The sequence below is a fragment of the Rutidosis leptorrhynchoides genome, chromosome 3 (assembly GCF_046630445.1).
Source record: "Rutidosis leptorrhynchoides isolate AG116_Rl617_1_P2 chromosome 3, CSIRO_AGI_Rlap_v1, whole genome shotgun sequence".
Taxonomy (NCBI): domain Eukaryota; kingdom Viridiplantae; phylum Streptophyta; class Magnoliopsida; order Asterales; family Asteraceae; genus Rutidosis; species Rutidosis leptorrhynchoides.
Genome location: NC_092335.1, coordinates 416691430 through 416705533, shown reverse-complemented (window position 1 = coordinate 416705533; position 14104 = coordinate 416691430).

The following is a 14104-nucleotide window of genomic DNA, read 5'->3' as shown; positions in this document are numbered from 1 at the left end:
ACTTTGATATATATGTATATATTGTTATAGGTTCGTGAATCAACCAGTGGCCAAGTCTTACTTCCCGATGAAGTAAAAATCTGTGAAAGTGAGTTATAGTCCCACTTTTAAAATCTAATATTTTTGGGATGAGAATACATGCAGGTTTTATAAATGATTTACAAAATAGACACAAGTACGTGAAACTACATTCTATGGTTGAATTATCGAAATCGAATATGCCCCTTTTTATTAAGTCTGGTAATCTAAGAATTAGGGAACAGACACCCTAATTGACGCGAATCCTAAAGATAGATCTATTGGGCCTAACAAACCCCATCCAAAGTACCGGATGCTTTAGTACTTCGAAATTTATATCATATCCGAAGGGTGTCCCGGAATGATGGGGATATTCTTATATATGCATCTTGTTAATGTCGGTTACCAGGTGTTCACCATATGAATGATTTTTATCTCTATGTTTGGGATGTGTATTGAAATATGAAATCTTGTGGTCTATTATTATGATTTGATATATATAGGTTAAACCTATAACTCACCAACATTTTTTTGATGTTTTAAGCATGTTTATTCTCAGGTGATTATTAAGAGCTTCCGCTGTCGCATACTTAAATAAGGACGAGATTTGGAGTCCATGCTTGTATGATATTGTGTAAAAACTGCATTCAAGAAACTTATTTTGTTGTAACATATTTGTATTGTAAACCATTATGTAATGGTCGTGTGTAAACGGGATATTTTAGATTATCATTATTTGATAATCTACGTAAAGCTTTTTAAACCTTTATTGATGAAATAAAGGTTATGGTTTGTTTTAAAATGAATGCAGTCTTTGAAAAACGTCTCATATAGAGGTCAAAACCTCGCAACGAAATCAATTAATATGGAACGTTTTTTAATCAATAAGAACGGGACATTTCACGAACCAAGTCTTGCATTAGTATGTCTAACTGATAGTCGTTAGGATGAATTAGTGAGTCTGGACTTCGACCGTGTCTGCATGTCAAAAGTTTTGCTTATCATTTTTGTCGGAAATCATCTGCTTATCATCCTTAGAAAATTAACTGCTCATTATTCTTAGTCTAGACATATCATATTGCAATGATTGCATGAATAGTGTATAGACAAAATTCATATCTTAGCGTATCTGTTATTGTTACCTTTGCCTGACAGATTCCGTAGATTCCTCTGTAACTTATGAGATTTTAGTATTATATATGCATATGTAAATTATGTACTGCAGGATACTAATCTAAATCATATAATCTATTTCTTATCGAAAATCCTTCATCTGATCGTACGAGATGAATCCCTCAACCAGTTCGAGTCCCTCAGATTTCGATAGTTATTCCGATAGTTATTCTGACATCTATTCTGACATGGATATTCACCTAAGCTCCGAAAGCGGTGTCACCAGAATGAATCAATCAATCAGCCATCCCCAATTCATCTGATGAGTTCGTAGTCTACTTAATCATTGGAGACAAGTAGAAGCGATCCCTTTCATCCGCCATATTGTCCTCTTGACGATGAACCTGAAGCACTTATCGGCAAATCTGTTCGAGACACCATTTTCTCTCATTTCCAGAGTATCTCGTCACGATTATATACTATCTCAGAATCTAAACCTTATTCATTCACTAGTTCCTACCGACCATCATCCTGGAGTAATAAGTTAACAAGTTTCGCGCACGAAAGGAAGCTTTGGAAAATATGGTGCAAAACGTACCAGCTTCAACAATATCACCGGCACCAACAGTATCATCAATATCAATACCAGTACCACCAACAACCCAAGCTTCAACATCACATACCTCAACATCTTATTCTGTACCTCGAGTATAATCATTGTTCTACATGACGTTCTACATCTTCGTTCTTCATGACGATTATGTAATCTCTAATGTTTTAGAGATTACATATTCTTGTTTTAACGGTAAATCAAATGAGTTTAATATCATATTAACTCATTAAATCCATGATTACATCTAAAGAAAATATATATGTATATATGTTTTCATAAAGATTGTAATTAAAAATTCTTTTGTACAAACTGTTAATGGTGAAAATATTTTAACGGGTAGGTAATACTCGAGGAATATTTAGATTTCATATTAATAAGTACACTGTACATTCTTTCAAATCTGATTCAACAAGTCATTTACTATCCTATTTACATCCACCGATGCACGTATCCTTCACCACAGAATAACCATTTTTATTCAATTTCATATTTGGATTTTAACCTATCAGAATCCGACAAGTGGCATAATGAAGAAAATATTGGACAAAATAAAATTTGTTAGAAACAAACAATTTAACTATGGGAAATTTTGTTAAGAATCCACGCTAATTGTTCCTAGCTAATTGTTCCCAGCTAACTGATTACACTTTATTTATCGCAATTTACATTCTCGCAATTTTATTTATCATCATTTAATTTCTGTTATTTATTTTACGCACTTTATTTATCGTCATTTAATTTTTGTTATTTATTTTACGCACTTTAAATATCAGGACACGTATACAAGGTTTTGACATATCATATCGACGCATCTATATATTATTTGGAATAACCATAGACACTCTATATGCAGTAATGATCGAGTTCTCTATACAGGGTTGAGGTTGATTCTACAATAATATATATAGTTTGATTTGTGATCGAGTCTGAGACGAATACGGGTCACGATACGTAGTAATTAATTCGAATATATTATATATTAAACTATATATGAATTATTGAATTGCTAACTGTGGACTATCAACTGTGGACTACCAACAATGGACAATTAAAATGAATTAAAATATTGACTATAACATATGAAACTAAACAATTCTTCAAGTTTGCCACTTGATTTCGTCTTAAACATCATTTGTATCTTCACGATTACATTCTATGTTCAACCCTTTCATGATTCTTGAAAACACCTCAATCGAGAGGATGAACCAACCGCACTTCATTTACGGGAGAAAAGATTGATGCATATAGTTATGCACCTGAAAACACTCGGAACCTAAGTAAATGTTTAACACGTAGTTGTGCTAATTCCTTTAGCGTTATTATTACCGAAAATAACTTTACATCTGCTGTTCGAGATAGCCAGTTTTGTCACAGCTCCAGCAAGACAACTTCGACTTTTCGTACGAAACAACCTTATTATAACGTTGATATATACGCGTGCTCTTTTATTGTTACCGGGGAACCTTTTATTATATTCCACCATATTACCAACAGATGTACCAGCAACCTCGTCGCTCCTTGGTTTAAATCTCTCCGACAAATCAATAAATTTATCTATTGAAGTCTCATCATGTACTCATTCCGCACCTTGTAACGAGAATTGCCATACCAAATACCGAGAATCAACAATCAGTATTTTGAAATCTCGCAGCATGTCTATATCAACAGTTATATGAAACATATAACATTTATCTCTAGAATTATGATCTTCCATTCTAAAATTCTGAAAAAGCTGAAATACAGCAGCACAAACTGTACACGACCTTAACTGTCGAAAATTTGATGATAAAGAATGGAGTTTTGGAAACACTCAATAGAAAATTTAGTACTGGAAAGTGGATTATGCGAAACTATGAAGGAAGCCGTGGACAAATCACAAAGAATAAGTTTGACTTCAAAGAATCCAAATGATTATGTTTCTGATGAAATCTTTAGCGAATACCTTGCTTCCGAATCTAAACCCTTACGGATAAATCTTCTTCATCATCCATCGATATTATAAATTCCAAGATATCATCGTATCTTTCATTATAAATATCCCCCATATTTCTGAAGATATTTTCATAACTATTCTTATCTGAAATCAATAATCTATTCGTGCTATCAATGTTACATCATATTGAAACTATTAGTTTCTATATTCTGTAAACTTTCGAGCTTAAAATATGAATGTTTTTGAAGTACTGTTGGGAACTGATGCATGAGTTAGTATAATATAATGACACTTGATCAACGTGATTATATTACAGTAAGTCATGCTGAGTTTCTAATGAAACGTGATGATGGTTCACAATAGATTATACCATCATCATGTGTCATGTTACATAACTCTTTCATTCTACATAACTTCCGAACATATCAAGAAGAATATATTCTTGATAGTTCTATCGTCTGTATTTTTGATAAATTTGAAAATCAAATCGTGCTATCACGTTCCACCCTGCTTAGAACATTATAATCATTCAAAACTCTATATCTACAAATTCTGGACCATTATTCGCTTGACTTGGAGTCGGGAAAAGAAAACAAGAGCATGGAGCTCCGAAAAATAAAGGAAAATATAAAGCGGTTCATAAACATAGGAATTACAAACCGTGTATATCAATGTTTATCGCCACATAAAGACACGGGAGAATCAAAAACACTATAACCCCAAGGGCGAAGTAGAAGAAAACATATTCCTCTGGTGAAAGTTGGAAAAGGAGAATGATTGTGGCGATAGTCATGATAAGGACAAGGATCAGAACTGGATTAAGCATTTTCACAATCTTTTGGATGTATGAACTAAGAAAGAAAGTATAGGAATGGTGAGGATAATGGAACGGAAGAGCTTAATTTATAGTGGAAATATCATACAGAGTAATCGAGACAGATCACCGTATTTAATAATAGAGATCTTAATTTCCTTACTCGCCGAAGAATCAAATCTTTTAGATTTCGAAGATTTTCTTTAAATCCCTTAAATTCTGGAATTCAACCCTGACTACGTCAAAAGTTAAGACGCACCTTATTTTCTAAATTTAACCCTGTTTACGTCAAAAGCTAAGGAAAATCTTATTTTTCTTCAATTCACTCTTTTGCGATAGCTTCATTCGTATCCTTAGAATAATCAAATTATTTTATCATTATTATTCAATGATGATAAACCTCTAATTATCCACTCATATGGGTCATGAAAACATTTTTATTGTTAGCCATGACCACCGCACTCAAATTTCGGGACGAAATTTCTTTAACGGGTAGGTACTGTGATGACCCGAGAATTTCCGACTAAATTTAAACTTAATCTTTATATGATTTCGATACGATAAGTAAAGCCTGTAATGTTGAGTCTCGAAAGTTTTTGAAACTATATTCATACAATCAATTACCTTTGACTAATCCCGACGATTCATGAACAATTATGTATAAATAAATATGTATATATATAAATGTAAATATGGGTATATATATATATATATAATATATATATATATATATATATATATATATATATATATATATATATATATATATATATATATATATATATATATATATATATATATATATATATATCATAATACTAAAATACCCTTTAATCAATTAGAATGAAAAATGTAAAATAATAAATAAAATAAGTAAGTTACTATTATGATGAATATATAAAAATATATATGATTTATACTAATAATTAATTGTAATATGTAAAAAATATATAAATATTAAATAAGTGTTATCAAATAATATAATATTATATAATTTTAATATTAATGTATTAATTTACAAGTTAAACTATAGTTGTTATATTAATGATTTCATTATTATTATTAATATTAATATTAGTATTATATCATTATATATATATTACATAGATATGAAATTCGATACATTTTATTTGTTATAATATTATTAATACTAATATTATTGTTATCATTATTAATATCAATATTATTAGAATTATTAGAAGAAATATGATTTTGGTTATTATTATAGATATCATTATTACTCATTATTATTAAACTTATTATTATCATTAAAATTATCATTTTTTTATATTATCATATTATTATTTTTAATATCTTTATCAGTAACAATAATAATAATATTATTATTATTAATTAGTATTATTGTTATTAATATTATAATTATTATTATAATTATTTGTAATATTGTTATTAAGATATTAATTATTAATATATATATAAAATAAAATATAAAATATATTATACAGATGATTCCAAATCAGTGAATATCGTGATCAACTTTTGATATGTTTGTTTTTATCTCTAAATTCTTTCTAGCCAGATTTCAATCCATAATTCAAGGGAAATTCGTACAAATCACGATCACCCTTTATTTATTTTTTTCATTATATTTTGTTTCTGTCAGAATCATGTCTCTAATCTGTTAGACGTCCAATTCAGACACTATATTACAATTTTGATCGTATTGTTACTGCTTTACTTTCTAATCACGTTATATAAATCATTGACTGCAATACAAGAGTTAAAAACCAAAAATTTAAAAGAAAAAGCTTCATTACCTTTGTTCTTGACTGAAATTACTCTTAACTCGATTTTTTATAAATTTTAAAAATCTATCAATGCAGTTGTGTTAGGAATCATCAACTAAAACTATCTGTGAAGTTTCATATTCCAATTCTTGATATCGAGCAAGAATTTTTGAGTCAAAGTTTTTAAGGAAAAAAAGTCAAACTGTTGTTCTTGAGCAAATTTGAATTCAATGTTATGTTTTGAGTTTAATTGATGGTTCCTAAAGCTTCTAAAAACGATTTACAATCTACTTCATGTAGAAAACTTCTATTATTACGACCTTAAACTCAAAATCAATGATCAAGTTGTCTTCATGTTCAGCGACGGGTTTTACATTTTTTTTTATTTTTTTTCCCGTTTTCTAAAGAATAACATCACTAAACCTGGATGTTCTAATTAGTGCAACGAACTAAAGGTTGTTTTGTAATTGAATCACTGATATGAATTAATCGGGGTCGACTGAGTTGTTATGAGAAGTAGAAGATAAAGGGAAAACAGATAGTATAGTATATATAAATTGAATGGAGTATTTAATCAAGAAAGACAGAAACGGTTCATTGGTTCATGGTGTTGTCGGGGAGCTAGAGGTCTTGGGTTCGAGACCCGGTAGGGGTGTTTAATTCTTTTTGAGACTCATTTCATTAAGGTAGTTCTTCAAACATTTTAACTACTATGTTATTATTATTATTATTATTATTTATTATTATTGTTATTTGTATTATTATCATTAGTTATTATTATTATCACATGTATTGTAATTATTATTAATATTAACACTAAAATAAGTATTAGTTATCATATTTATGATTAGGATATTATTATTATTATTGTTATTATTATTATTATTATCATTATTATTATGCTATTCATTATTAGTAATATCATGATTATCATTATAAGTTATATTATTATCATTACTAAGTATATTTATTACTAATATTACTATCATTCCCGGTATTATTATTATGTAGTAATATTATTAATGTTATCACAGTATTATTTTAAGTATTACTAAAAATATAATTTTTACCATTTTAGTATTAGTATCAAAATTATGATTTCTATTATTATCATTAGGAAAATGATACAAATTATTATTATTATTTTTTGTAAATATGAGTATTAATATCTTTTTATAAATAATAGAATTGTAATATTAACATATGTATTATTATTTATATTATCACGTGTATTATTATTATGTAATTATTAAAAATCAATATCGAAACTATCATTAACAGTAAAATTAATATTTTTACAAGTATTATTAATAATATCATTGTTATTATCATTAATAGAGTTATTGTTAACATAAGTATATTACTAATGTTATTATCATTATTTTTACTAATATTAACTTAGTATAATTAGAACTACTGTTTTGATAAACAAATTAATACATACATAAATATATATATTTAACACATATAACATAACAAAAATTTAATATATATATATATATATATATATACATATATACATAATGAACATATAAAACATATATATATATACATATATATATATATATATATTACTAACATGAAAATGATATAACTAATACAATTATACACATATATATATATGTGTGTTCAATTACAACTATAAATATTAATAAATATACAAATGATATAGGTTCGTGAATCCAAGGCCAACCCTATACTTGTTCAATGTCGTTCTATGTATTTTTACTACAAAATACATTAGGTGAGTTTCATTTGATCCCCTTTTACTCTTTACATTTTTGGGGCTGAGAATACATGCAAATATTTTATTAACTGTTTTACAATAAATACATTAGGTGAGTTTCATTTGCTCCCTTTTTAAATGCTTTTGCAATATATATTTTTGGGACTAAGAATACATGCGCTGCTTTATAACTGTTTTACGAAATAGACACAAGTAAATGAAACTACATTCTATGGTTGAATTATTAAACCGAATATGCCCCTTTTTATTAAGTCTGGTAATCTAAGAATTAGGGAACAGACACCCTAATTGACGCGAACTCTAAAGATAGATCTATCGGGCCCAACAAGCCCCATCCAAAGTATCGGATGCTTTAGTACTTCAAAATTTATATCATGTCCGAAGGAGGATCCCGGAATGATGGGGATATTCTTATATGTATATTGTGAATGTCGGTTACCAGGTGTTCAATCCATATGAATGATTTTTGTCTCTATGCATGGGACGTATGTTTATGAGAATTGGAAATTCTGAAATCTTGTGGTCTATTAAAATTATGAAATGATTCTTTATGATAAACTAATGAACTCACAAACCTTTTGGTTGACACTTGAAATCATGATTATTCTCAGGTACGAACGAAATCTTCCGCTGTGCATTTGCTCATTTTAGAAACATTACTTGGAGTCATTCTTGGCATATTTCAAAAGACGTTGCATTCGAGTCGTCGAGTTCATCAAGATTAGTATTAAGTTAATTATAGTTGGATATATTCTGAAATGGTATGCTTGCCGTCAATTTTCGTTGTAAAAAAAGATTGTCTTTTAAAATTGAATGCAATGTCTGTAAAATGTAACATATAGAGGTCAAATACCTCGCGATGTACTCAACTGTTATGGATCGTTTATAATCGATATGGATTTTGTCCAGATGGATTAGGACGGGTTGCTTCAGGAACCCCATGTCCCGATATCACCTCCTTGATAAACAACTTGGATAAAGTCTCCGATGATATCGTTTCCCGAATGGGAAGAAACAAAGCACTTTTCGTCAATCAATCAACTATCACCCAAATCGTATCATATTGGGTTCTCGCCGTCTTCGGTAACTTAGTAATGAAGTCCATGGTAATGTGCTCCCATTTCCATTTCGGGACTTCCAAGGGTTGTAACTTACCGTACGGCTTTTGGTGTTCGGCTTTAACTTGTAAACACGTGACGCATTGTTCAACATACTTAACCACATCACGTTTCATACCGGGCCACCAATAATCTTTCTTCAAGTCATAGTACATCTTTGTTGCACCCGGATGAATGGAATACTTTGACTTATGTGCTTCATCTAGTAGCACTTGTCGGTTACCACCCATCTTAGGTACCCACACTCTTCCTTGAAACGACAATAAACCACGCGAGCCCATAGTAATGAACTCCGTTTTCCCCACAATCCGCTCTTCATGCTTGTTGTGAACATACGCTTCTATTTGAATCTCACCAAGCTTTACAAGGAAATCGTTAGTAATAATCATGCGTGTTGACTCTTTCGACTCAACGCATCCGCGACCACGTTCGCCTTTCCCGGATGGTAAAGTATCTCACAATCATAATCCTTTACCACATCCATCCACCTACGTTGACGATAATTCAAATCTCGTTGAGTAAAGAGATGTTTCAAACTCTTATGGTCCGAATAAATCGTACACTTGACACCATACAAGTAGTGGCGCCAAATTTTCAACGCATGAACCACCGCCGCCAATTCAAGATCGTGAGTCGGGTATCTCTTTTCGTGTTCCTTTAATTGTCGAGAGGCGTAAGCGATGACTTTACCTCTTTGCATCAAAACACACCCGAGCCCATTTAAAGAAGCATCACAATAAACCGTCATGTCTTCTACCCCTTCCGGCAACACTAACACCGGAGCTTGACACAATTTCTCTTTTAACAATTGAAAAGCGATTTCTTGCTCGTTCTCCCAATTGAACCTTACGTTCTTCCTCGTCAATTTAGTCAAAGGAGAAGCAATCTTAGAAAAGTCTTGGATGAACCGACGATAATAACCGGCCAATCCGAGAAAGCTTCGGATTTTCGTAGGCGTAGTCGGTTGTCCCCAACTCTTCACCGTTTCTATCTTCCCCGAGTCTACTTGAATTCCTTCTTGATTCACAATATGGCCAAGGAATTGAACTTCCCTTAGCCAAAATTCACATTTGGAGAATTTTGCATACAACTTCTCCTTCCGCAATGTCTTCAACACTTCACGCAAATGGTGCTCATGTTCCTTCATACTCTTAGAATAAACAAGTATGTCGTCGATGAACACAATTACCGACTTGTCCAACATAGGTTGGCACACTCGGTTCATAAGATCCATGAATGCCGCCGGTGCATTCGTAAGACCAAAAGGCATAACTACAAACTCAAAATGCCCATAACGTGTTCGGAAAGCCGTTTTCTCTATGTCTTCCTCATGGACCCGCACTTAATGATAGCCGGACCGTAAGTCAATCTTAGAAAAATACGTTGCACCTTGGAGTTGGTCAAACAAATCATCAATCCTAGGTAATGGATAGCGATTCTTGATCGTCACTTTGTTCAACTCCCGATAATCGATGCACATCCGCATACTACCATCTTTCTTTTTCACAAACAAGACCGGAGCACCCCATGGCGAGGTGCTCGGTCGAATGAAACCCTTTTCAAGCAACTCTTGGGTTTGATTTAACAACTCTTGCATTTCCGTTGGCGCTAAACGATAAGGATTTTTAGCAATGGGAGTAGCTCCCGGAACCAACTCAATGTGAAATTCTACTTGTCTTTCCGCCGGAACACCCGGTAACTCATCCGGAAAAACGTCTTCAAACTCATTAACCACCGGAATTTTATGAATGGTGGTGGCTCATCACGAGTATCAACTACATGGGCAAGATAACACACACCACCACTCTTGAGAAAACGTCGTGCCCGTGCATAAGTGCATAATGGTACGAGTCTCCTTCGTTTATCACCATGAATAATCAACTCTTCCCCACTTGGGGTCCTCACACGAATGAACTTATCATGGCATGCAATATCGGCCCTATAACGATCGAGCCAATCCATACCAACAACAATATCAAACTTACCCAAAGTCATCGGAATGAGATCGATTTTAAACATTTCGGTACCAAACACAACATTACAATCTTTACACACATCAACCCCTAGCACCGCCTTACCATCCGCTATTTCAACTTCTACCGGATGACTTAACTTAGCTAGCAGTTTGTTAATCTTAGACACAAATTGGGGCGACACAAAAGACAAATTAGCACCGCTATCAAATAATATCTTTGCCGGATTAGAGTTAACCATGAAAGTACCTGAGACAACCTCATTGGAATGCTTGGCCTCATCATTGGTCATCAAATAATTTCGCCCCTTAGCCGTGCCCGCCGCCTTCTCTAACCTCCTAACATGATCACCCCGCAAGTCGGGACACTCCAGCTTCTTATGCCCTTCTTTACCGCAATTAAAACAAGTGAGCTTGGTTGTGGATGATTGTTTTGGGCACTCACGAGCCATGTGCCCCCTTTGCCCACAATTGTAGCAAGCATAAGTAAAATCACCGGAAGCACCCTTCTTAACACTACCAACACTCTCGGAGCCCTTCTTGTGCTTCTTGTTAGAAAAGTTCGAATGACTAATAGCTTCAAACTTCTTTTTGCCGAAGGTAAAGCCACTCTTTCTCAAGATGAGTGACTCAAACCCTTTGGCCATATCAAACAACTCATCAAAACTCTTCACAACGTTCACACTAATCTTTTCTTGATAATTATCATTCAAGATTCGGTAAAAGTCTTCCTTCAACATCTTATCATTCCCGACATACTCCGGGCAAAATTGAGTTTTTGACAAGTAAACGGATTTAAGAGTATTCAAATCCATCGACCCTTGCCTCAAGGAACGCAACTCATCCTTAAGCCTAGTAAGATCGGCCGAAGTTCGGTACTCTTGGAAGAACTCCGTTTTGAACTCATCCCAAGTAAAATCCATGCATTGTTCCTCGTCATAAACTTAAATTTTTACATCCCACCATAGCTTCGCATCACCTCTTAGCATGCTACAACCATACCTTGTCTTTTTATCAATCGGGCATTCACAAGTTCGAAAGGCCCCCTCCATATCGGAGATCCATCGGGCACTCTTTAATGGGTCTCTTTCGCCCTCAAAAGTAGGTGGTTGAGCATCCTTAAAGTTCTTATAGAAAAAGTCACGTCTTCCCACATTATCTTCATGTAGGACGGCCTTAACTTGTTCTTTGACTACATTGACCAATTGCTCGTCAATTGAGTCTAGGAACATCTTCTTGATATCCACAAGGTACTCCGCCTTTTGACTTTTAAGAATGGCCTCAATCTTGGCCGTCAACTCGGCGTCCTCACTAGTGCCCCCATTTTCGGTGTCATGTCCATTTCTCATCTTCATTCTATAAAACGGAAAAGATTAAACAACGAACGAAACAAAAGGACATAACACGTATGCATATACGTATACCCCACACTACTCCATCTTACTCAACAATCGTCGTACATTACTTGTTTGACACGATTTGCACCCGTAACAATGTTAGCTAATCATTGTTACGCGAGCACGTCGCATTAACTTGCTAGTACAACGTCCATCTCGCTTGATGATTGCTAAACACAATACAAATCAATTAGCACGAGGTTAGTTCACATAACCAAAGCACTAACAATTCCCGATTAGACCCAAAGTCCTACAAGTCCCGCACAAAAGCGCATGCACAATAAAGTCTAAGTCTAGGCACCTATCTCAAGTCGCCTAAATCCCTTAGACCATGCTCTGATACCACTTGAAACAACCCAACCCGTATTCCATACGATAAATTTTTTTTTTAATAATACACATATACGCGCCAATTAAATATGTAAACCATTTCACACGTTTCGTTAAAACATACAACAAGTTTAGTGTTTACAAAAGACACAAAGGCCATTAACGAATGTGATACAAGTTTGACCAACACAAAAATGATAGTTTTAAACCAAACAACACATCGAGCATGGTTTGGGACTAAACTACCCAAAACGCTAGGCCAAATTCCAAAAGCTCCAACATAACATCATCAAGGGATACCTAGTGCCCAACAACCCCCTTTCCCTTGTCCACACCTGCATCTAAAAAGATAAACAACGAGAGGGGTAAGCTAATGTTTAGTGAGTGCAACAATTATACGTTTACATATACAACCTACTTACTTGCAATCACTTGCACATTTACCGCATACATGCTAGCAATATAAATAATCATACCATCCCAAGTATATTACCAAACCTTCCACCATACGAGCTAGCATAACAATAGCATATAGTTTAAACAATATAATATGCTACAATCCACACACAACCATGATTAACCAATCGAACGAGGGAACGGTGTTTAGAGACCTTCGGAGTTCATAACAACCATTAGTGCACTTAACACCTCGTACACTAACCCCACGGGTGGCATCTTAACACTTCGATACTTCACCCCGAGTGGCATCTTAACACCTCGATGCTTCACCCATCTATTCTACGGAGTGGTGCCTTAACACCTCGACACTTCACCCCTAGGTGGCATCTTAACACCTCGATGCTTCACCCGTCACGTGTGAAGTGGTGTCTTAACACCTCGACACTTCACAACTCATACTACACAAATAAATACATCATATATGCACGCATATAATTATTCCACTCACCTTAACACCTCGGTGGTGATTTAATGCTTCCGAAGGCTTCAAAGCAAAGTACCTATTACATAAGTACACATTCAATTACACAACTAGTGGAATTAACCACATTACACATACTTGAGCATTTAATGACCCGATTCGCATTAAATGACTCAACCACACCAAAACCGCCCTTAAATGGCCAAGACCCAACTTTAATCACTAAAGCTAGTGAATTAAAGTCTACTAACTTCAACTAACACAAACTTATGGCATTTCATACCCATTTCACCCAATTAGGTCAACTAGTACATTTTTGAACCATTTTAATTACTTAGACTCACAATCAAGTCAAACTCACCCATTAACACTTCTTTCATTAATCTAAAAGTGTATTAGTGACTAACAACACCATTTGACA